The sequence below is a fragment of the Pseudophryne corroboree genome, chromosome 9, assembly GCF_028390025.1.
Source record: "Pseudophryne corroboree isolate aPseCor3 chromosome 9, aPseCor3.hap2, whole genome shotgun sequence".
In the NCBI taxonomy this organism is placed as follows: Eukaryota; Metazoa; Chordata; class Amphibia; order Anura; family Myobatrachidae; genus Pseudophryne; species Pseudophryne corroboree.
In genome coordinates this window covers 375,756,439-375,782,982 of record NC_086452.1, presented here as the reverse complement: position 1 = coordinate 375,782,982, position 26,544 = coordinate 375,756,439, and the positions used below count along the sequence as shown (strand labels likewise).

At 51.4% G+C, this 26,544-nt stretch overlaps 1 long non-coding RNA gene across 1 annotated transcript; it reads right to left on the bottom strand.

Moving 5' to 3' along the window:
* Positions 1–2,601: 2,601 nt before the first annotated feature.
* LOC134957055 (uncharacterized) lies at positions 2,602–19,767 on the bottom strand. Its single transcript, XR_010186418.1, has 3 exons — positions 19,674–19,767; positions 18,917–19,092; positions 2,602–3,405 (listed from the first exon to the last, which is right to left on the bottom strand). It is a non-coding gene; the product is annotated as an uncharacterized LOC134957055 (long non-coding RNA).
* Between the last annotated feature and the right edge of the window lie 6,777 nt (positions 19,768–26,544).

Here is a 26,544-nt window from a genome sequence, read left to right as displayed (position 1 = left end):
CCTATCTCTGTGTCAGGGTTAATTAGTTCTAGGGACTTAAAGTGCCTCCTACTACCCTTTTCAATTATTTTTTTGTGTGCTAAAAGTGATTTTGTCTTTGCATGGCCATGATGGCGACATTTGTTTTTTAAAGTTCTTGTTGCTATGGAAGACAAGTTGTGTTTGTCCTCAGCAGTATTTATGTGTATGCTGAGGACAAGCCCAACTCATCCTTTGCATCAAAGAGGTTAATGGCATCTGATGCTCAGAAAGTGGTTAATATCAATGTAATCATGCTATGTAAATGACAAAGATAATAGATAATAGAACATTAAAACAAACCATTCAAATAACTGAATAATGGCATTGAAAAATGACAGTGAATGAAGACAACCTGTAGGATTGGCAAGCAATTTTATTATCTGTAATAGCATTGAAACAATGGCAGGTTCAGCAATGTCAGTACTCTAGTAACACTATTCACTGTATCTGCCATTCACATTTGAAGAAAGAAGGTTTTTCACATACAAAGTAGAAATAATACAATTTATAAATTTATAACATGCCTGTTAGCAAAAGTTCATTTATTCATCTATATTCTCCAAAAGGCCATAGATTATGATTAAGAAACAAAATAAAAATAGACCTTGACAGGGCTATCCATTATTTCTTTTCAATACTGCAGTGAATGCAGCACAATCATATCTATATGAATTGTGTACTCAATATGTTAATATAGTATATATTATCCAAGCTACTTATGGTGTGTGTATGTGTGTGTGTGTGTGTGCTTCTAAACGTAGTGAGAGGTGCTATGATGCTGAGACTTCTAGTTCCACATAGAAAAAAAGAGAAAATTCAGGTTCACACTCTAAATCAGGGGTGGCAAACCAGTCAGAGGGAAAGAGCGCAAAAATATCTGTCAACTCAAAGAGCCGGTATTATGCTCACACCAAAGGTGCGCGTGCAAAAAGTGAGGCGTGGCCCAACTGGCACAAGGCCACACCCCATTGTTGTGTGCCCACCTTTGGTATGACGTTTGTAGGAGCATGACCATGTGTCACACCCCCATTTTTAGTCACACTGGGGGACGAGAAAAACTGAAACAATAAAGATCCACATATAATACACTGAAACAAAACATCCTCCCCCCTTAACTCTGTGCCTCACAGTCTCCTCCTTCACTCTGTGCCTCTCAGCCTGCCCCTCATTTATTCTGTGTCTCTTAGCCCGCTCCCTTTTCACTCTGTGTCTCTCAGCCTGCTTCACCTTCACTCTGTGCCTCTCAGCCTGCCTCCCTTCACACTGTGCCTCTCAGCTGGCTCTCCCTTCACTCTGTGCCCCTCTGCCTGTTCCCCCTTCCCTCTGCCTCTCAGCCTGCCCCCCATTTATTCTGTGTCTCTTAGCCCGCTCCCTTTTCACTCTGTGCCTCTCAGCCTGCCCCCCTTCACACTGTGCCTCTCAGCTGGCTCCCCCTTCACTCTGTGCCCCTCTACCTGTTCCCCCTTCCCTCTGCCTCTCAGCCTGCCCCCCTTCACTCTGTGTTTTTTAGCATTCTCTCACTCTATCTTTCCCCTCTCCGGTCATTGGTAGCATGACAGTGAGACCACAACAGGTGCCGCTTCTACATGGCAATGGCAGGAGTCCTAGACAGGGCAGGGAACGTGGTCATGATGTACTGCCTCCACTCCCAGCAGCCCTGCAAGGTGGGAGCCGGTCGCGTGTCAAAGTGTGTAGAGTGCAGACTGTCAGGAGCCACATCAGTGAGAAGTAAGAGCCACTCGTTAGCCACCACTGCTCTGAATACTAAACCATGTTAATCAGAGTATTTATAATAAACTCTGGAATATAACACAGAGTAAAATTGAGTAGCTTAGCATAATTTTGCCCAAAAATATGGGCTCACCAACAGTAACCAGATGACCTCATCTGGTGGGTCCCTAACACTAATTTTCAAGTCCAGGATATGGGACCCTCCCAGGCCAGCACAAGCCAACCACCCCAAGGCATCACACTTGTGAGAGGTTTAAGTGTTAAAAAGTGTTACATTAGTAAGAAGCAGCAGCAACTAAATATGTTGAGAGTGTTACATAAAGTAGCTGAGAAGTAAAAGTGTCACAATGGTAAAAAAAACTATTAGGTGCTAAAAAAGTGCTATATTAAGGGTTACAATATGATGCCCCATAGCAGCCAGGCCACACTCAACATATATTTGCTGTATTAGATTTTTAGGGGTATATTCAATTAGAGTCGGATCCATTCCGGCATGAATTTGTCGGAATGGATCCAACAAGGGCTATTTAATGAACGGCCAAATCCGACAGGATTTGGCTCTTCCTGACCATCTCAATCCGACTTTAAAAAAAGTTGGATTGAGATGAGGGAGCTGAGAGGGGGAGAGCAGCGGAGAGAAGGGGGGGAGCAGCGGCAACAGCAGTGTAGCAGGAGGATGGGGCACCGCCTCCAGACCTCACGGCAGCGTCCACCCGGCTTCAGCAAGCGGGACCTCGCTTCTTGGAGCCAGGTAGACGCTGCCGTGAGCGGCAGCGGTGCCCCATCCTCCTGCTACGCTGCTGTAGCGCTGCTCTCCCCTATCTCCCTGCTGGTCTCCCCCGTCTCCCTGCGGCTCTCCCCGTCTCCTCCTCTCAGCTCCCTCATCTCAATCCAAATTTTTATAAATCCGGATTGAGATGGTCGGAAAGGGGGCAAAAACCTGTCGGAATTGGCCACGTTTCCGACAGAAGCACGCGGATCGGAGGCTATTCCCCCGATCCACGTGCTTTCCGACAAGTCAGAATTCCCGACTTGTCTGATAATTCTGTGGTATATTGAATAGGTCAAAACACCTTCCGACCTAAAAAAGTCAAAAACTGCTGTCTTTCCGACAGACGGCAGCTTTCGACTGCAGTTGAATATACCCCATAGACTTTAATGAATAACTAATTTTGATTGCGTTTGTTAAACATAAAAATAATGGTTCACAGCATGTTCACAAGTAGAACTTACAGTGTAAGTGTCTGTGCTGTGTGTCTGGTGTAAACATTCTACCATTGCCTTCTGGAATACAACTCAAGCTTTGTATATGGTAGGAAACATGCTATTTTGTTTGCAGCTTTTTCATTTGTAAATTAAGTTTTTTTTGTAGGCAACGCTACATGAATCACACACCCTCAACATGCTAAACCAAAAGTCCGCTCACCCCAATATGTAAGGTGGGTCACTGCTACTGACTTTACATAATACAGGACAATGATGCAAAAGCATATTTTACACACTAAATACTTGCTGATTACACTATAGTACTAGTTATCTGATCACAAAGCCGCGGAGTGCTGTAAGTGGTCCTTAGATGACTTGCTGATTGACGTCTGTGATGATTTTGTTCCCTTTAATTTTCTTTGATGGTGTGAGACTCCAGATACTTGACTGTAAAATAATACAGATGTAAAAGAAGAGAATTGGCAGAAGCAGAGGTTATATGAGGGCGAGAAAGGGAGAAAGGTGTATCATAGGAGATGAGGCTGCCTGTACCCTAACTAGTGATGTGCACCGGACATTTTTCGGGTTTTGTGTTTTGGTTTTGGATTCGGTTCCGCGGCCGTGTTTTGGATTCGGACGCGTTTTGGCAAAACCTCACCGAAAATTTTTTGTCGGATTCGGGTGTGTTTTGGATTCGGGTGTTTTTTTACAAAAAACCCTAAAAAACAGCTTAAATCATAGAATTTGGGGGTCATTTTGATCCCATAGTTTTATTAACCTCAATAACCATAATTTCCACTCATTTCCAGTCTATTCTGAACACCTCACACCTCACAATATTATTTTTAGTCCTAAAATTTGCACCGAGGTCGCTGGATGGCTAAGCTAAGCGACACAAGTGGCCGACACAAACACCTGGCCCATCTAGGAGTGGCACTGCAGTGTCAGGCAGGATGGCACTTCAAAAAAATAGTCCCCAAACAGGACATGATGCAAAGAAAAAAAGAGGCGCACCAAGGTCGCTGTGTGACTAAGCTAAGCGACACAAGTGGCCGACACAAACACCTGGCCCATCTAGGAGTGGCACTGCAGTGTCAGGCAGGATGGCACTTCAAAAAAATTGTCCCCAAACAGCACATGATGCAAAGAAAAAAAGAGGCGCACCAAGGTCGCTGTGTGACTAAGCTAAGCGACACAAGTGGCCGACACAAACACCTGGCCCACAGTGGCGTGCGGTGAGGTCAGTGGCTGGTGAGGCACTGCAGCCATAATGTCTGCCGAGTCCCACCAATGACCCCTACCGCCGTCGAGCCAATGTCCGCTACCACCCCCGAGCCGATACCCGTTAGGTTATGGCTAAAACCCAGTTGGACAAAGAACCTCTGACATCACCAGGGCCGAACAGGGTACCCGAAATGTACCCTTGTGGGCTTGCTTCATTCACCACGCTTTGGGCACGGTGGCTTGCTCCGCTCGCCAACCAGGTTACTAAAGGTAGTAGTGGGTGGCGTGCATAGTGAAAGAACTGTCCCGCCAGCCTAGCTCCTCCTCCTGACATCAGAGGTTCTTTAGCCCACTTGATTCTAGCATCTACCATGCCCGCTACCGCCACTGTCCCTGCGTGTGCGACCCATCTCAGGCGGTCTGAAAAGGGGTATTACTTGTACCGCCGGCTAAAAAGAAGGGGCCCCGGATGAAGACGGCACACTGACCCCTCCTTGCTGAATACACCTCTGTGCGTGCAGGGTCGGTGCAAGGTTTTGCAGCACCCTAGGCAAATAAACAGCAAACACCCCCCACCCCCACTCAGCAAAATACCGAGCCCCTGAGGTGAAAATGTGCAGACACAGCATATATATATATATATATATATTGTCATTTGGACCCATCCTACACCACTACATTCATTGGTTCCCACTAGAGATGAGTGGGTTCGGTTTCTCTGAATCCGAACCCGCCAGAACTTCATGTTTTTTTTTCACGGGTCCGAGCGACTCGGATCTTCCCGCCTTGCTCGGTTAACCCGAGCGCGCCCGAACGTCATCATGACGCTGTCGGATTCTCGCGAGGCTCGGATTCTATCGCGAGACTCGGATTCTATATAAGGAGCCGCGCGTCGCCGCCATTTTCACACGTGCATTGAGATTGATAGGGAGAGGACGTGGCTGGCGTCCTCTCCGTTTAGAATTAGAATAGATTAGAGAGACACTTGATTTACTAATTTTGGGGAGCATTAGGAGTACTCAGTAGTGTACAGTGCAGAGTTTTGCTGATAGTGACCAGTGACCACCACTTTTATTTATAATCCGTTCTCTGCCTGAAAAAAGCGATACACAGCACACAGTGACTCAGTCACATACCATATCTGTGTGCACTGCTCAGGCTCAGGCCAGTGTGCTGCATCATCTATTATCTATATATAATATTATATATATCTGTCTGACTGCTCAGCTCACACAGCTTATAATTGTGGGGGAGACTGGGGAGCACTACTGCAGTGCCAGTTATAGGTTATAGCAGGAGCCAGGAGTACATAATATAATCCGTTCTCTGCCTGAAAAAAGCGATACACAGCACACAGTGACTCAGTCACATACCATATCTGTGTGCACTGCTCAGGCTCAGGCCAGTGTGCTGCATCATCTATTATCTATATATAATATTATATATATCTGTCTGACTGCTCAGCTCACACAGCTTATAATTGTGGGGGAGACTGGGGAGCACTACTGCAGTGCCAGTTATAGGTTATAGCAGGAGCCAGGAGTACATAATATATTATATAGTGAGTGACCACCAGACACACAGTGCAGTTTATTTAATATATCCGTTCTCTGCCTGAAAAAAGCGATACACACAGTGACTCAGTCAGTCACATACCATATCTGTGTGCACTGCTCAGGCTCAGGCCAGTGTGCTGCATCATCTATATATATTATATATCTGTCTGACTGCTCAGCTCACACAGCTTATAATTGTGGGGGAGACTGGGGAGCACTACTGCAGTGCCAGTTATAGGTTATAGCAGGAGCCAGGAGTACATAATATTATATTAAAATTAAACAGTGCACACTTTTGCTGCAGGAGTGCCACTGCCAGTGTGACTAGTGACCAGTGACCTGACCACCAGTATATAATATTAGTAGTATACTATCTCTTTATCAACCAGTCTATATTAGCAGCAGACACAGTACAGTGCGGTAGTTCACGGCTGTGGCTACCTCTGTGTCGGCACTCGGCAGCCCGTCCATAATTGTATATACCACCTAACCGTGGTTTTTTTTTCTTTCTTTATACATACATACTAGTTACGAGTATACTATCTCTTTATCAACCAGTCTATATATTAGCAGCAGACACAGTACAGTGCGGTAGTTCACGGCTGTGGCTACCTCTGTGTCGGCACTCGGCAGCCCGTCCATAATTGTATATACCACCTAACCGTGGTTTTTCTTTCTTTCTTTATACATACATACTAGTTACGAGTATACTATCTCTTTATCAACCAGTCTATATATTAGCAGCAGACACAGTACAGTGCGGTAGTTCACGGCTGTGGCTACTTCTGTGTCGGCACTCGGCAGCCCGTCCATAATTGTATATACCACCTAACCGTGGTTTTTTTTTCTTTCTTTATACATACATACTAGTTACGAGTATACTATCTCTTTATCAACCAGTCTATATATTAGCAGCAGACACAGTACAGTGCGGTAGTTCACGGCTGTGGCTACCTCTGTGTCGGCACTCGGCAGCCCGTCCATAATTGTATATACCACCTAACCGTGGTTTTTTTTTCTTTCTTTATACATACATACTAGTTACGAGTATACTATCTCTTTATCAACCAGTCTATATATTAGCAGCAGACACAGTACAGTGCGGTAGTTCACGGCTGTGGCTACCTCTGTGTCGGCACTCGGCAGCCCGTCCATAATTGTATATACCACCTAACCGTGGTTTTTTTTTCTTTCTTTATACATACATACTAGTTACGAGTATACTATCTCTTTATCAACCAGTCTATATATTAGCAGCAGACACAGTACAGTGCGGTAGTTCACGGCTGTGGCTACCTCTGTGTCGGCACTCGGCAGCCCGTCCATAATTGTATATACCACCTAACCGTGGTTTTTTTTTCTTTCTTTATACATACATACTAGTTACGAGTATACTATCTCTTTATCAACCAGTCTATATTGATAATATATATATCTCCATTGTTTACCTGAGGTGCCTTTTAGTGCCTTTTAGTTGTGCCTATTAAAATATGGAGAACAAAAATGTTGAGGTTCCAAAATTAGGGAAAGATCAAGATCCACTTCCACCTCGTGCTGAAGCTGCTGCCACTAGTCATGGCCGAGACGATGAAATGCCAGCAACGTCGTCTGCCAAGGCCGATGCCCAATGGCATAGTACAGAGCATGTCAAAACCAAAACACCAAATATCAGTAAAAAAAGGACTCCAAAACCTAAAATAAAATTGTCGGAGGAGAAGCGTAAACTTGCCAATATGCCATTTACCACACGGAGTGGCAAGGAACGGCTGAGGCCCTGGCCTATGTTCATGGCTAGTGGTTCAGCTTCACATGAGGATGGAAGCACTCAGCCTCTCGCTAGAAAACTGAAAAGACTCAAGCTGGCAAAAGCACCGCAAAGAACTGTGCGTTCTTTGAAATCCCAAATCCACAAGGAGAGTCCAATTGTGTCGGTTGCGATGCCTGACCTTCCCAACACTGGACGTGAAGAGCATGCGCCTTCCACCATTTGCACGCCCCCTGCAAGTGCTGGAAGGAGCACCCGCAGTCCAGTTCCTGATAGTCAGATTGAAGATGTCAGTGTTGAAGTACACCAGGATGAGGAGGATATGGGTGTTGCTGGCGCTGGGGAGGAAATTGACCAGGAGGATTCTGATGGTGAGGTGGTTTGTTTAAGTCAGGCACCCGGGGAGACACCTGTTGTCCGTGGGAGGAATATGGCCGTTGACATGCCAGGTGAAAATACAAAAAAAATCAGCTCTTCGGTGTGGAGGTATTTCACCAGAAATGCGGACAACAGGTGTCAAGCCGTGTGTTCCCTTTGTCAAGCTGTAATAAGTAGGGGTAAGGACGTTAACCACCTCGGAACATCCTCCCTTATACGTCACCTGCAGCGCATTCATAATAAGTCAGTGACAAGTTCAAAAACTTTGGGTGACAGCGGAAGCAGTCCACTGACCAGTAAATCCCTTCCTCTTGTAACCAAGCTCACGCAAACCACCCCACCAACTCCCTCAGTGTCAATTTCCTCCTTCCCCAGGAATGCCAATAGTCCTGCTGGCCATGTCACTGGCAATTCTGACGAGTCCTCTCCTGCCTGGGATTCCTCCGATGCATCCTTGCGTGTAACGCCTACTGCTGCTGGCGCTGCTGTTGTTGCCGCTGGGAGTCGATGGTCATCCCAGAGGGGAAGTCGTAAGCCCACTTGTACTACTTCCAGTAAGCAATTGACTGTTCAACAGTCCTTTGCGAGGAAGATGAAATATCACAGCAGTCATCCTACTGCAAAGCGGATAACTGAGTCCTTGACAACTATGTTGGTGTTAGACGTGCGTCCGGTATCCGCCGTTAGTTCACAGGGAACTAGACAATTTATTGAGGCAGTGTGCCCCCGTTACCAAATACCATCTAGGTTCCACTTCTGTAGGCAGGCGATACCGAGAATGTACACGGACGTCAGAAAAAGACTCACCAGTGTCCTAAAAAATGCAGTTGTACCCAATGTCCACTTAACCACGGACATGTGGACAAGTGGAGCAGGGCAGGGTCAGGACTATATGACTGTGACAGCCCACTGGGTAGATGTATGGACTCCCGCCGCAAGAACAGCAGCGGCGGCACCAGAAGCAGCATCTCGCAAACGCCAACTCTTTCCTAGGCAGGCTACGCTTTGTATCACCGCTTTCCAGAATACGCACACAGCTGAAAACCTCTTACGGCAACTGAGGAAGATCATCGCGGAATGGATTACCCCAATTGGACTCTCCTGTGGATTTGTGGCATCGGACAACGCCAGCAATATTGTGTGTGCATTAAATATGGGCAAATTCCAGCACGTCCCATGTTTTGCACATACCTTGAATTTGGTGGTGCAGAATTTTTTAAAAAACGACAGGGGCGTGCAAGAGATGCTGTCGGTGGCCAGAAAAATTGCGGGACACTTTCGGCGTACAGGCACCACGTACAGAAGACTGGAGCACCACCAAAAACTACTGAACCTGCCCTGCCATCATCTGAAGCAAGAAGTGGTAACGAGGTGGAATTCAACCCTCTATATGCTTCAGAGGTTGGAGGAGCAGCAAAAGGCCATTCAAGCCTATACAATTGAGCACGATATAGTAGGTGGAATGCACCTGTCTCAAGTGCAGTGGAGAATGATTTCAACGTTGTGCAAGGTTCTGATGCCCTTTGAACTTGCCACACGTGAAGTCAGTTCAGACACTGCCAGCCTGAGTCAGGTCATTCCCCTCATCAGGCTTTTGCAGAAGAAGCTGGAGGCATTGAAGAAGGAGCTAAAAGGGAGCGATTCCGCTAGGCATGTGGGACTTGTGGATGCAGCCCTTAATTCGCTTAACAAGGATTCACGGGTGGTCAATCTGTTGAAATCAGAGCACTACATTTTGGCCACCGTGCTCGATCCTAGATTTAAAGCCTACCTTGGATCTCTCTTTCCGGCAGACACAGGTCTGCTGGGGTTGAAAGACCTGCTGGTGACAAAATTGTCAAGTCAAGCGGAACGCGACCTGTCAACATCTCCTCCTTCACATTCTCCCGCAACTGGGGGTGCGAGGAAAAGGCTCAGAATTCCGAGCCCACCCGCTGGCGGTGATGCAGGGCAGTCTGGAGCGACTGCTGATGCTGACATCTGGTCCGGACTGAAGGACCTGACAACGATTACGGACATGTCGTCTACTGTCACTGCATATGATTCTCTCAACATTGATAGAATGGTGGAGGATTATATGAGTGACCGCATCCAAGTAGGCACGTCACACAGTCCGTACTTATACTGGCAGGAAAAAGAGGCAATTTGGAGGCCCTTGCACAAACTGGCTTTATTCTACCTAAGTTGCCCTCCCACAAGTGTGTAATCCGAAAGAGTGTTTAGTGCCGCCGCTCACCTTGTCAGCAATCGGCGTACGAGGTTACATCCAGAAAATGTGGAGAAGATGATGTTCATTAAAATGAATTATAATCAATTCCTCCGCGGAGACATTGACCAGCAGCAATTGCCTCCACAAAGTACACAGGGAGCTGAGATGGTGGATTCCAGTGGGGACGAATTGATAATCTGTGAGGAGGGGGATGTACACGGTGATATATCGGAGGGTGAAGATGAGGTGGACATCTTGCCTCTGTAGAGCCAGTTTGTGCAAGGAGAGATTAATTGCTTCTTTTTTGGGGGGGGTCCAAACCAACCCGTCATATCAGTCACAGTCGTGTGGCAGACCCTGTCACTGAAATGATGGGTTGGTTAAAGTGTGCATGTCCTGTTTTGTTTATACAACATAAGGGTGGGTGGGAGGGCCCAAGGACAATTCCATCTTGCACCTCTTTTTTCTTTTCTTTTTCTTTGCATCATGTGCTGATTGGGGAGGGTTTTTTGGAAGGGACATCCTGCGTGACACTGCAGTGCCACTCCTAGATGGGCCCGGTGTTTGTGTCGGCCACTAGGGTCGCTAATCTTACTCACACAGTCAGCTACCTCATTGCGCCTCTTTTTTTCTTTGCGTCATGTGCTGTTTGGGGAGGGTTTTTTGGAAGGGCCATCCTGCGTGACACTGCAGTGCCACTCCTAGATGGGCCCGGTGTTTGTGTCGGCCACTAGGGTCGCTAATCTTACTCACACAGCTACCTCATTGCGCCTCTTTTTTTCTTTGCGTCATGTGCTGTTTGGGGAGGGTTTTTTGGAAGGGCCATCCTGCGTGACACTGCAGTGCCACTCCTAGATGGGCCCGGTGTTTGTGTCGGCCACTAGGGTCGCTAATCTTACTCACACAGTCAGCTACCTCATTGCGCCTCTTTTTTTCTTTGCGTCATGTGCTGTTTGGGGAGGGTTTTTTGGAAGGGCCATCCTGCGTGACACTGCAGTGCCACTCCTAGATGGGCCCGGTGTTTGTGTCGGCCACTAGGGTCGCTAATCTTACTCACACAGCTACCTCATTGCGCCTCTTTTTTTCTTTGCGTCATGTGCTGTTTGGGGAGGGTTTTTTGGAAGGGCCATCCTGCGTGACACTGCAGTGCCACTCCTAGATGGGCCCGGTGTTTGTGTCGGCCACTAGGGTCGCTAATCTTACTCACACAGCTACCTCATTGCGCCTCTTTTTTTCTTTGCGTCATGTGCTGTTTGGGGAGGGTTTTTTGGAAGGGACATCCTGCGTGATACTGCAGTGCCACTCCTAGATGGGCCCGGTGTTTGTGTCGGCCACTAGGGTCGCTTATCTTACTCACACAGCGACCTCGGTGCAAATTTTAGGACTAAAAATAATATTGTGAGGTGTGAGGTATTCAGAATAGACTGAAAATGAGTGTAAATTATGGTTTTTGAGGTTAATAATACTTTGGGATCAAAATGACCCCCAAATTCTATGATTTAAGCTGTTTTTTAGTGTTTTTGGAAAAAAACACCCGAATCCAAAACACACCCGAATCCGACAAAAAAAATTCGGTGAGGTTTTGCCAAAACGCGTTCGAACCCAAAACACGGCCGCGGAACCGAACCCAAAACCAAAACACAAAACCCGAAAAATTTCAGGCGCTCATCTCTAGTTCCCACTGTGCATATGGAGATTATATACATAGAGAGAGAGAGACACCCACACATTAATGTTTTGGCATGTTATTATGGTCATCTGCAGGCAGCTGACACCTCTCAGGCACTAGAGAGTCGCAGCTGCTGCAGAACCTCCTGCCGGTCACATGACTGACGGCTGACTGAGGTACTGACCATGGTTGCCTTTCAGTTCTGTTTGATGCTGTGGCTACGGATGAGGGAAGTCGCCCTTGAAGACCCAGTAGTTTTTCCAGGTTTTCACTCCCTGTCACCGCCGCTGGTCAAGGCTGGCTGTAAGGGGGTACAGATCAGTCGGTAGTTGGGGAAGCCCTTCCCTGCCAGGGAGAAGGTGCCACCCCCGCCCTCCTCCTCGAGCTCCATCAGCTCCTGACAGCGGTAGAGGGTAAGATGACTGATGCCAGCATAGAGAGATCGCTGCCTCACTAGATCGCTATCTCACTGTGCTAGAATCATGTACCTCAGACTCAGGTTGCATTGCAAATACGATCAAGGATAAATGGGTCCTTAAGGGAGCAGTGAGGAGTGTATCAGGGACACATACGGAGCAATCAGGGGTGTATCAGGGACACATACGGAGCAATCAGGGGTGTATCAGGGACACATACGGAGCAATCAGGGGTGTATCAGGGACACATACGGAGCAATCAGGGGTGTATCAGGGACACATACGGAGCAATCAGGGGTGTATCAGGGACATAGGGAGCAATCAGGGGAATAGGGAGCAATCAGGGGTGTATCAGGGACACACAGGGAGCAGTCGGGGTGTATCAGGGACACATACGGAGCAATCAGGGGTGTATCAGGGACACATAGGGAGCAGTCGGGGTGTATCAGGGACACATAGGGAGCAGTCGGGGTGTATCAGGGACACATAGGGAGCAGTTGGGGTGTATCAGGGACACATAGGGAGCAGTCAGGGTGTATCAGGGACACATAGGGGGCAGTCGGGGTGTATCAGGGACACATAGGTGGCAGTCGGGGCGTATCAGGGACACACATGGAGCAGTCGGGGTGCATCAGGGACACATAGGGAGCAGTCGGGGTGTATCAGGGACACATAGGGGGCAGTCGGGATGCATCAGGGACACACAGGGAGCAGTCGGGGTGCATCAGGGGCACATAGGGAGCAGTCGGGGTGTATCAGGGACACATAGGTGGCAGTCGGGGCGTATCAGGGACACATAGGGGGCAGTCGGGGTGTATCAGGGACACATAGGGAGCAGTCGGGGTGTATCAGGGACACATAGGGGACAGTCGGGGTGTATCAGGGACACATAGGGGACAGTCGGGGTGTATCAGGGACACATAGGGGGCAGTCGGGGTGTATCAGGGACACATAGGGGACAGTCGGGGTGTATCAGGGACACATAGGGGGCAGTCGGGGTGTATCAGGGACACATAGGTGGCAGTCGGGGCGTATCAGGGACACATAGGGGGCAGTCGGGGTGTATCAGGGACACATAGGGGGCAGTCGGGGTGTATCTGGGACACATAGGGGGCAGTCGGGGTGTATCAGGGACACACAGGGAGCAGTCGGGGTGCATCAGGGACACATACGGAGCAATCAGGGGTGTATCAGGGACACATAGGGGGCAGTCGGGGTGTATCAGGGACACATAGGGGGCAGTCGGGTGTATCAGGGACACATAGGGAGCAGTCGGGGTGTATCAGGGACACATAGGGGGCAGTCGGGGTGTATCAGGGACACATAGGTGGCAGTTGGGGCGTATCAGGGACACACAGGGAGCAGTCGGGGTGCATCAGGGACACATACGGAGCAATCAGGGGTGTATCAGGGACACATAGGGGACAGTCGGGGTGTATCAGAGACACATAGGGGACAGTCGGGGTGTATCAGGGACACATAGGGAGCAGTCGGGGTGTATCAGGGACACACAGGGAGCAGTCGGGGTGTATCAGGGACACATAGGGAGCAGTCGGGGTGTATCAGGGACACACAGGGAGCAGTCGGGGTGTATCAGGGACACATAGGGAGCAGTCGGGGTGTATCAGGGACACATAGGGAGCAGTTGGGGTGTATCAGGGACACATAGGGAGCAGTCGGGGTGTATCAGGGACACATAGGGGGCAGTCGGGGTGTATCAGGGACACATAGGGGGCAGTCGGGGTGTATCAGGGACACATAGGTGGCAGTCGGGGCGTATCAGGGACACACATGGAGCAGTCGGGGTGCATCAGGGACACATAGGGAGCAGTCGGGGTGTATCAGGGACACATAGGGGGCAGTCGGGATGCATCAGGGACACATAGCGGGGCAGTCGGGGTGTATCAGGGACACATAGGGAGCAGTTGGGGTGTATCAGGGACACACAGGGAGCAGTCGGGGTGCATCAGGGGCACATAGGGAGCAGTCGGGGTGTATCAGGGACACATAGGTGGCAGTCGGGGCGTATCAGGGACACATAGGGGGCAGTCGGGGCGTATCAGGGACACATAGGTGGCAGTCGGGGCGTATCAGGGACACACAGGGAGCAGTCGGGGTGCATCAGGGACACATACGGAGCAATCAGGGGTGTATCAGGGACACATAGGGGACAGTCGGGGTGTATCAGGGACACATAGGGAGCAGTCGGGGTGTATCAGGGACACATAGGGGGCAGTCGGGGTGCATCAGGGACACATAGGGGGCAGTCGGGATGCATCAGGGACACATAGGGAGCAGTCGGGGTGTATCAGGGACACATAGGGAGCAGTCGGGGCGCATCAGGGACACATAGGGAGCAGTCTGGGTGTATCAGGGACACACAGGGAGCAGTCGGGGTGTATCAGGGACACATAGGGAGCAGTCGGGGTGTATCAGGGACACACAGGGAGCAGTCGGGGTGTATCAGGGACACATAGGGAGCAGTCGGGGTGTATCAGGGACACACAGGGAGCAGTCGGGGTGTATCAGGGACACATAGGGAGCAGTCGGGGTGTATCAGGGACACATAGGGAGCAGTTGGGGTGTATCAGGGACACATAGGGAGCAGTCGGGGTGTATCAGGGACACATAGGGGGCAGTCGGGGTGTATCAGGGACACATAGGGGGCAGTCGGGGTGTATCAGGGACACATAGGGAGCAGTCGGGGTGTATCAGGGACACATAGGGGGCAGTCGGGGTGTATCAGGGACACATAGGTGGCAGTCGGGGCGTATCAGGGACACACATGGAGCAGTCGGGGTGCATCAGGGACACATAGGGAGCAGTTGGGGTGTATCAGGGACACACAGGGAGCAGTCGGGGTGCATCAGGGGCACATAGGGAGCAGTCGGGGTGTATCAGGGACACATAGGTGGCAGTCGGGGCGTATCAGGGACACATAGGGGGCAGTCGGGGTGTATCAGGGACACATAGGTGGCAGTCGGGGCGTATCAGGGACACACAGGGAGCAGTCGGGGTGCATCAGGGACACATACGGAGCAATCAGGGGTGTATCAGGGACACATAGGGGGCAGTCGGGGTGTATCAGGGACACATAGGGGGCAGTCGGGTGTATCAGGGACACATAGGGAGCAGTCGGGGTGTATCAGGGACACATAGGGGGCAGTTGGGGTGTATCAGGGACACATAGGGGGCAGTCGGGGTGTATCAGGGACACACAGGGAGCAGTCGGGGTGCATCAGGGACACATACGGAGCAATCAGGGGTGTATCAGGGACACATAGGGGACAGTCGGGGTGTATCAGAGACACATAGGGGACAGTCGGGGTGTATCAGGGACACATAGGGAGCAGTCGGGGTGTATCAGGGACACACAGGGAGCAGTCGGGGTGTATCAGGGACACATAGGGAGCAGTCGGGGTGTATCAGGGACGCACAGGGAGCAGTCGGGGTGTATCAGGGACACACAGGGAGCAGTCGGGGTGTATCAGGGACACATAGGGAGCAGTTGGGGTGTATCAGGGACACATAGGGAGCAGTCGGGGTGTATCAGGGACACATAGGGGGCAGTCGGGGTGTATCAGGGACACATAGGGGGCAGTCGGGGTGTATCAGGGACACATAGGTGGCAGTCGGGGCGTATCAGGGACACACATGGAGCAGTCGGGGTGCATCAGGGACACATAGGGAGCAGTCGGGGTGTATCAGGGACACATAGGGGGCAGTCGGGATGCATCAGGGACACATAGCGGGGCAGTCGGGGTGTATCAGGGACACATAGGGAGCAGTTGGGGTGTATCAGGGACACACAGGGAGCAGTCGGGGTGCATCAGGGGCACATAGGGAGCAGTCGGGGTGTATCAGGGACACATAGGTGGCAGTCGGGGCGTATCAGGGACACATAGGGGGCAGTCGGGGTGTATCAGGGACACATAGGTGGCAGTCGGGGCGTATCAGGGACACACAGGGAGCAGTCGGGGTGCATCAGGGACACATACGGAGCAATCAGGGGTGTATCAGGGACACATAGGGGACAGTCGGGGTGTATCAGAGACACATAGGGGACAGTCGGGGTGTATCAGGGACACATAGGGAGCAGTCGGGGTGTATCAGGGACACATAGGGGGCAGTCGGGGTGCATCAGGGACACATAGGGGGCAGTCGGGATGCATCAGGGACACATAGGGAGCAGTCGGGGTGTATCAGGGACACATAGGTGGCAGTCGGGGCGTATCAGGGACACATAGGGGGCAGTCGGGGTGTATCAGGGACACATAGGTGGCAGTCGGGGCGTATCAGGGACACACATGGAGCAGTCGGGGTGTATCAGGGACACATAGGGAGCAGTCGGGGTGTATCAGGGACGCACAGGGAGCAGTCGGGGTGTATCAGGGACACATAGGGAGCAGTCGGGGTGTATCAGGGACACATAGGGAGCAGTTGGGGTGTATCAGGGACACATAGGGAGCAGTCGGGGTGTATCAGGGACACATAGGGGGCAGTCGGGGTGTATCAGGGACACATAGGGGGCAGTCGGGGTGTATCAGGGACACATAGGTGGCAGTCGGGGCGTATCAGGGACACACAGGGAGCAGTCGGGGTGCATCAGGGACACATACGGAGCAATCAGGGGTGTATCAGGGACACATAGGGGACAGTCGGGGTGTATCAGAGACACATAGGGGACAGTCGGGGTGTATCAGGGACACATAGGGAGCAGTCGGGGTGTATCAGGGACACACAGGGGGCAGTCGGGGTGCATCAGGGACACATAGGGGGCAGTCGGGATGCATCAGGGACACATAGGGAGCAGTCGGGGTGTATCAGGGACACATAGGTGGCAGTCGGGGCGTATCAGGGACACATAGGGGGCAGTCGGGGTGTATCAGGGACACATAGGGAGCAGTCGGGGTGTATCAGGGACACATAGGGAGCAGTCGGGGTGTATCAGGGACACATAGGGAGCAGTCGGGGCGCATCAGGGACACATAGGGAGCAGTCTGGGTGTATCAGGGACACACAGGGAGCAGTCGGGGTGTATCAGGGACACATAGGGAGCAGTCGGGGTGTATCAGGGACACACAGGGAGCAGTCGGGGTGTATCAGGGACACACAGGGAGCAGTCGGGGTGTATCAGGGACACACAGGGAGCAGTCGGGGTGTATCAGGGACACATAGGGAGCAGTCGGGGTGTATCAGGGACACATAGGGAGCAGTTGGGGTGTATCAGGGACACATAGGGAGCAGTCGGGGTGTATCAGGGACACATAGGGGGCAGTCGGGGTGTATCAGGGACACATAGGGGGCAGTCGGGGTGTATCAGGGACACATAGGGAGCAGTCGGGGTGTATCAGGGACACATAGGGGGCAGTCGGGGTGTATCAGGGACACATAGGTGGCAGTCGGGGCGTATCAGGGACACACATGGAGCAGTCGGGGTGCATCAGGGACACATAGGGAGCAGTCGGGATGCATCAGGGACACACAGGGAGCAGTCGGGGTGTATCAGGGACACATAGGTGGCAGTCGGGGCGTATCAGGGACACATAGGGGGCAGTCGGGGTGTATCAGGGACACATAGGTGGCAGTCGGGGCGTATCAGGGACACATAGGGGGCAGTCGGGGTGTATCAGGGACACATAGGGAGCAGTCGGGGTGTATCAGGGACACATAGGGGACAGTCGGGGTGTATCAGGGACACATAGGGGACAGTCGGGGTGTATCAGGGACACATAGGGAGCAGTCGGGGTGTATCAGGGACACATAGGGGACAGTCGGGGTGTATCAGGGACACATAGGGGACAGTCGGGGTGTATCAGGGACACATAGGGGACAGTCGGGGTGTATCAGGGACACATAGGGGACAGTCGGGGTGTATCAGGGACACATAGGTGGCAGTCGGGGCGTATCAGGGACACATAGGGGGCAGTCGGGGTGTATCAGGGACACATAGGGAGCAGTCGGGGTGTATCAGGGACACATAGGGGGCAGTCGGGGTGTATCTGGGACACATAGGGGGCAGTCGGGGTGTATCAGGGACACACAGGGAGCAGTCGGGGTGCATCAGGGACACATACGGAGCAATCAGGGGTGTATCAGGGACACATAGGGGGCAGTCGGGGTGCATCAGGGACACATACGGAGCAATCAGGGGTGTATCAGGGACACATAGGGGACAGTCGGGGTGTATCAGAGACACATAGGGGACAGTCGGGGTGTATCAGGGACACATAGGGAGCAGTCGGGGTGTATCAGGGACACATAGGTGGCAGTCGGGGCGTATCAGGGACACATAGGGGGCAGTCGGGGTGTATCAGGGACACATAGGGAGCAGTCGGGGTGTATCAGGGACACATAGGGGGCAGTCGGGGTGTATCAGAGACACTTAGGGGGCAGTCGGGGGGGAAACGGGGACACATAGGGAGCAGTCTGGGTGTATCAGGGACACATAGGGGGCAGTCGGGGTGTATCAGGGACACATAGGGAGCAGTCGGGGTGTATCAGGGACACACAGGGAGCAGTCGGGGTGTATCAGGGACACATAGGGAGCAGTCGGGGTGTATCAGGGACACACAGGGAGCAGTCGGGGTGTATCAGGGACACATAGGGAGCAGTCGGGGTGTATCAGGGCAATAGAGAGTTGTCAGATGTGCAGCATAATGTAGGGCATGGGGCTGTACTAGAGAAGCTGCTCTGGGTGTACTGTACATCAGGCAAGTAGAGACAGTGACAATGACTTACCTGAAGTAGTAGCAGCGGCAGTAGGGCAATCTCGGTGCCCCTGGCCTCCTGTGTCCATTGATGGGGCTCCTGGAATGTTCACTCCCCGTGGCTGATCCTGTGAAGGGTGGAATCACTCCGGAGGAGCTTTTGTAGAGAGGTGGCCACTTGTCCCTGGGAAGGGGTCAGCAAGCCTCCTGCAAGTACATGGTAAGCTTAGCGATGTGCTCTGGCGCCGGCTTATAGGAAGTCAATGGCACCCTGAGCCGTCATCCTCATAGTAAAGTTCTTCCTCTGGCTCCTGCTGGCGGGTCCCAGGCTGCATGATAAGTAATATACTAAACGCCACCGGCACCCGGGCTCCTCCTCGGGCTCCAGCAGCTCCGTCACCGTGTCCTGCTTACACGGTTTGTGGTCCCAGACGGGGGCGGGGGAGTGAGCGAGCGACGCTGGAGGTGCTGGTGGGAACAACCCCGGACATGTGGCTCTAACGGAAGATCTGACACCGAGTGAGCAGGGAATGGGTCCCCCTCACGGCGAGCGCACTGCACAGTCAACAGTCACTTCCTTCATTTTTTTGTTCCATTCAGCGCCGCCCTTCAAGTGCTGGTGCCCATAGGCAGCTGCCTAAAGCTGGCTAATGGTAGCACCAGCCCTGTGTGCGTGGATGAAAATAAAAATAAAATCCCACAAAACATCACTACCCTCCCCCCCCCCCCACATTATTATATTTTAAATATATATATATATAAACACCCATCCCCCCACAGATCCTTACCTTTGATTTTGGTAGCAGGTTGCAGTCTCTGTATATTCCTTCCCTGGTTCATCCCACGGAGCTGGCTGGGAAGAAAACATATCTTCCCAAATAGATCGGGAAAGGGGCGTGGCCTCCGGAGTGAGGGGGCGGAGCCTCAGGAGGAAAGGAAGACTGTATGTATGCTGCAGCAGAGATTGGTTGGTGGTGCAGGGGGAGGGAGTGGCCATGCAGAGAGGGTAGGGTGGAGGAAGTCATCGGGTACTGCTGCTGCTGGCTCTGCCCCTGCTGCTGCTGCAGACATGTCAGACTGTGACATGTCTGCATTCTCGGCCAGACAGCAGCTGAAAGGGGTGGGGGCGTGCTTTCATATGAGCTGAAAGCACGCCCCATTCTAAAGCGGCACTTCTGTAAGGTGCCGCTTCTGCTGTTATTTTTAACGGGCTTTCACTGCCCAGCGCATGGCCCCGCCCCCCTCTTCCTGCTCTCTCACAGTGACAGCCGGAGGCACCGATAATGGTGCCTCCAAAACACATTTAACACAGGATTTTTTCAAGGAAAAAATTCTTAAAATAATATCAGCGTTAAAGCAGATACTTATGACACAGAATATGTGTCATAAATATCTCTTTGTATTATTGTATTCATTCATGACAGGGGAGGCACTGCCCCTGCCTCCCCTGACTGCACGTCCCTGCTGGCCCATCTAGGAGTGGCACTGCAGTGTCAGGCAGGATGGCACTTCAAAAAAATTGTCCCCAAACAGCACATGATGCAAAGAAAAAATAAGATTTTACTTACCGATAAATCTATTTCTCGTAGTCCGTAGTGGATGCTGGGGACTCCGTCAGGACCATGGGGATTAGCGGCTCCGCAGGAGACAGGGCACAGAAATAAAGCTTTAGGATCAGGTGGTGTGCACTGGCTCCTCCCCCTATGACCCTCCTCCAAGCCTCAGTTAGGATACTGTGCCCGGACGAGCGTACACAATAAGGAAGGATTTTTGAATCCCGGGTAAGACTCATACCAGCCACACCAATCACACCGTACAACTTGTGATCTGAACCCAGTTAACAGTATGACAACGTAGGAGCCTCTGAACAGACGGCTCACAACAAGAACAACCCGATTTTTTTGTAACAATAACTATGTACAAGTATTGCAGACAATCCGCACTTGGGATGGGCGCCCAGCATCCACTACGGACTACGAGAAATAGATTTATCGGTAAGTAAAATCTTATTTTCTCTAACGTCCTAGTGGATGCTGGGGACTCCGTCAGGACCATGGGGATTATACCAAAGCTCCCAAACGGGCGGGAGAGTGCGGATGCCTCTGCAGCACCGAATGAGAGAACTCCAGGTCCTCTTTAGCCAGGGTATCAAATTTGTAGAATTTTACAAACGTGTTCTCCCCCGACCACGTAGCTGCTCGGCAGAGTTGTAATGCCGAGACCCCTCGGGCAGCCGCCCAGGATGAGCCCACCTTCCTTGTGGAATGGGCCTTGACAGATTTAGGCTGTGGCAGGCCTGCCACAGAATGTGCAAGTTGAATTGTGCTACAAATCCAACGAGCAATCGTCTGCTTAGAAGCAGGAGCACCCAGCTTGTTGGGTGCATACAGTATAAACAGCGAGTCAGATTTTCTGACTCCAGCCGTCCTTGAAATATATATTTTCAATGCCCTGACAACGTCCAGCAACTTGGAATCCTCCAAATCGCTAGTAGCCGCAGGCACCACAATAGGCTGGTTCAGGTGAAACTCTGACACCACCTTAGGCAGAAAATGAGGACGCGTCCGCAGTTCTGCCCTGTCCGAATGGAAAATCAGATATGGGCTTTTATACGATAAAGCCGCCAATTCTGACACTCTCCTGGCTGAAGCCAGGGCCAGTAGCATGGTTACTTTCCATGTAAGATATTTCAAATCCGCCGATTTGAGTGGCTCAAACCAATGGGATTTGAGAAAATCCAAAACTACATTAAGGTCCCACGGAGCCACTGGGGGCACAACCGGGGGCTGTATATGTAGTACTCCTTTTACAAAAGTCTGGACTTCAGGAACTGAAGCCAATTCTTTCTGGAAGAAAATCGACAGGGCCGAAATTTGAACCTTAATGGACCCCAACTTGAGGCCCATAGACAATCCTGTTTGCAGGAAATGTAGGAATCGACCCAATTGAAATTCCTCCGTGGGGGCCTTCCTGGCCTCACACCACGCAACATATTTTCTCCAAATGCGGTGATAATGTTGTGCAGTCACCTCCTTCCTGGCTTTAACCAGTGTAGGAATGACCTCTTCTGGAATGCCTTTTTCCCTTAGAATTCGGCGTTCAACCGCCACGCCGTCAAACGCAGCCGCGGTAAGTCTTGGAATAGACACGGTCCCTGCTGAATCAGGTCCCGTCTTAGAGGTAGAGGCCACGGATTTTCCGTGAGCATCTCCTGAAGTTCCGGGTACCAAGTTCTTCTTGGCCAATCCGGAGCCACGAGTATCGTTCTTACTCCCCTTTGCCGTATAATTCTCAGTACTTTGGGTATGAGAGGCAGAGGAGGAAACACATACACTGACTGGAACACCCACGGTGTTACCAGAGCGTCCACAGCTATTGCCTGAGGGTCTCTTGACCTGGCGCAATACCTGTCCAGTTTTTTGTTGAGGCGAGACGCCATCATATCCACCTTTGGTTTTTCCCAACGGTTCACAATCATGTGGAAGACTTCTGGATGAAGTCCCCACTCTCCCGGGTGTAGATCGTGTCTGCTGAGGAAGTCTGCTTCCCAGTTGTCCACTCCCGGAATGAACACTGCTGACAGTCCTATCACATGATCTTCCGCCCAGCGAAGAATCCTTGCAGTTTCTGCCATTGCTCTCCTGCTTCTTGTGCCGCCCTGTCTGTTTACGTGGGCGACTGCCGTGATGTTGTCCGACTGGATCAACACCGGCTGACCCTGAAGCAGGGGTTTTGCCAGGCTTAGAGCATTGTAAATCGCTCTTAGCTCCAGTATATTTATGTGAAGAGACATCTCCAGGCTTGACCATACTCCCTGGAAGTTTCTTCCCTGTGTGACCGCTCCCCAGCCTCTCAGACTGGCATCCGTGGTCCCCAGGACCCAGTCCTGTATGCCGAATCTGCGGCCTTCTAACAGATGAGCACTCTGCAACCACCACAGAAGAGACACCCTTGTCCGTGGCGATAAGGTTATCCGCTGATGCATCTGCAGATGCGATCCGGACCATTTGTCCAGCAGATCCCACTGAAAAGTTTGTGCGTGGAATCTGCCGAATGGGATTGCTTCGTAAGAAGCCACCATCTTTCCCAGGACTCTTGTGCATTGATGCACAGACACTTTTCCTGGTTTTAGGAGGTTCCTGACAAGTTCGGATAACTCCTTGGCTTTCTCCTCCGGAAGAAACACCTTTTTCTGAACCGTGTCCAGAATCATTCCCAGGAACAGCAGACGTGTTGTCGGGGTCAACTGAGATTTTGGAAAATTCAGAATCCACCCGTGTTGTTGCAGCACTACTTGGGTTAGTGCTACTCCGTCCTCCAGCTGTTCTCTGGACCTTGCCCTTATCAGGAGATCGTCCAAGTAAGGGATAATTAATACGCCTCTTCTTCGCAGAAGAATCATCATTTCGGCCATTACCTTGGTAAAGACCCGAGGTGCCGTGGACAATCCAAACGGCAGCGTCTGAAACTGATAATGACAGTTTTGCACCACGAACCTGAGGTACCCTTGATGTGAAGGGCAAATTGGGACATGCAGGTAAGCATCTTTTATGTCCAGGGACACCATAAAGTCCCCTTCTTCCAGATTCGCTATCACTGCTCTGAGTGATTCCATCTTGAACTTGAATTTTTGTATGTACAGGTTCAAAGATTTCAGATTTAGAATAGGTCTTACCAGTGGCGGAACAAGCAAGCGGTGGGCCCAGGTGCGACAAAATGCTTTGGGCCCCCCCCCCCCCATCCAAGTCCACCCCGGGGGCAGTGCGCGCCGTAGGCGCGCGCAAAAATACATAGTGGCGTGGCTTCGTGGGGAAGGGGTGTGGCCACAAAATAATACCAACACAGTAGTCTCCATTATTCAAATTACGCCGCACAGTAGCACCACTACACCAGGTAGAGACCCTTTTACACCTTACAGCGAACAGATTCCTCTTTTTACACATTACAGCAGACAGCGTGCCCTTTTTACACATAACGGCAGACAGCGTGCCCTTTTTACACATAACGGCAGACCGCGTGCCCTTGTTACACATTACGGCAGACAGCGTGCCCTTTTTACACATTACGGTAGACAGCGTGCCCTTGTTACACATTACGGCAGACAGCGTCCCCATTTTTACACATTACGGCAGGCAGATTCCTCCTTTTTACACATAGCAGCAGGCAGATTCCCCATTTTTACACATAGCGTCAGGCAGCCCCCCTTTTTTACACATTACGGCAGGCAGATTCCCCATTTTTACACATAGCGTCGGGCAGATTACCCCTTTTTACACATAACGGCAGACCGCGTGCCCTTGTTACACATTACGGCAGACAGCGTGCCCTTTTTACACATTACGGCAGACAGCGTGCCCTTGTTACACATTACGGCAGACAGCGTCCCCATTTTTACACATTACGGCAGGCAGATTCCCCTTTTTACACATAGTGGCAGGCAGTCCCCCATTTTTACACATTGCGTCGGGCAGATTACCCCTTTTTACACATAGCGGCAGGCAGTCCCCCATTTTTACACATTGCGGCAGGCAGTCCCCCCTTTTTACACATTGCGGCAGGCAGTCCCCCCTTTTTACACATTGCGGCAGGTAGTCCCCCCTTTTTACACAGTGCGGCAGGCAGTCCCCCCTTTTTACACATTGCGGCAGGTAGTCCCCCCTTTTTACACATTGCGGCAGGCAGTCCTCCCTTTTTACACAGTGCGGCAGGCAGTCCCCCCTTTTTACACAGTGCGGCAGGCAGTCCCCCCTTTTTACACATTGCGGCAGGTAGTCCCCCCTTTTTACACATTGCGGCAGGCAGTCCCCCCTTTTTACACATTGCGGCAGGCAGTCCCCCCTTTTTACACATTGCGGCAGGTAGTCCCCCCTTTTTACACATTGCGGCAGGCAGTCCCCCCTTTTTACACAGTGCGGCAGGCAGTCCCCCCTTTTTACACATTGCGGCAGGTAGTCCCCCCTTTTTACACATTGCGGCAGGCAGGCACAAGAAATAAAGAAGGAAAGAAAAAGAAAGAAAGAAAGAAAGAAAGAAAGAAAGAAAGAAAGAGAAAGAAAGAAAGAAAGAAGAATTATACTTACCCTCAGGCTCCTCGGTGCAGCTGCGTCAGACGACGATTCCCGGGCAGTAGAGAATGAGGAGGAGGGAGCCGGAGGACGGAGCCGCAGCAGCGCTTTGTTACTGGTGGAGGCGCTGCTGCTGCTGCCCCTCTGCTTCCCTATAGGCTGTTCTCGGAAGACAGCCTATAGGGAAGCAGAGGAGCAGCAGCAGCAGCGCCTCCACCAGTAACAAAGCGCTGCTGCGGCTCCGTCCTCCGGCTCCCTCCTCCTTCCCCCGTCTGTACCGCTGCTCAGCTCCTATCTCCGGGCGGCTGTGCGCTGCGGGCAGCGGTTGCCTGCAGCGCACAGCGGCATGTAATGAGTCAGTTTGACTCATTACATGCTTGGGCCCCTGGACAGAGGCGGGCCCCAGTGCAGTGCACTGCCTGCACTGCCGGTAGTTCCGCCTCTGGGTCTTACCGAGCCGTCCGGCTTCGGTACCACAATTAGCGTGGAGTAATACCCCTTTTCCTGTTGTAGGAGGGGTACCTTGACTATCACCTGCTGAGAAAACAGCTTGTGAATGGCTTCCAATACCGTCGCCCTGTCTGAGGGAGACGTTGGCAAAGCAGACTTTAGGAACCGGCGAGGGGGAGACTTCTCGAATTCCAACCTGTAACCCTGAGATACTACCTGCAGGATCCAGGGGTCCACCTGTGAGCAAGCCCACTGCGCGCTGAAATTCTTGAGTCGACCCCCCACCGTTCCTGAGTCCGCTTGTAAAGCCCCAGCGTCATGCTGAGGGCTTTGCAGAACCCGCGGAGGGCTTCTGTTCCTGGGAAGGAGCTGCTTGCTGCCCTCTCTTACCCTTTCCTCTGCCTCGGGGCAGATATGACTGTCCTTTTGCCCGCTTCTTATAGGACCGAAAGGACTGCGGCTGAAAAGACAGTGTCTTTTTCTGTTGGGAGGGGGTCTGAGGTAAAAAGGTGGATTTCCCGGCAGTTGCCGTGGCCACCAAATCCGATAGACCGACGCCAAATAATTCCTCCCCTTTATACGGCAATACTTCCATATGCCGTTTGGAATCCGCATCACCTGACCACTGTCGTGTCCATAAACTTCTTCTGGCAGATATGGACATCGCACTTACTCTCGATGCCAGAGTGCAAATATCCCTCTGAGCATCTCGCATATAAAGAAAAGCATCCTTTAATTGCTCTAAAGTCTGTAAAATACTGTCCCTATCCAGGGTATCAATATTTTCAGTCAGGGAATCCGACCAGACCACCCCAGCACTGCACATCCAGGCTGAGGCGATGGCTGGTCGCAGTATAACACCAGTATGAGTGTATATACTTTTTAGGGTAGTTTCCAGCCTCCTATCAGCTGGATCCTTGAGGGCGGCCGTATCAGGAGACGGTAACGCCACTTGTTTTGATAAGCGTATGAGCGCCTTATCCACCTTAGGGGGTGTTTCCCAGCGCGCCCTAACCTCTGGCGGGAAAGGGTATAATGCCAATAACTTTTTTGAAATTAGCACTTTTCTATCTGGGTTAACCCACGCTTCATCACATACATCATTCAATTCCTCTGATTCAGGAAAAACTACAGGTAGTTTTTT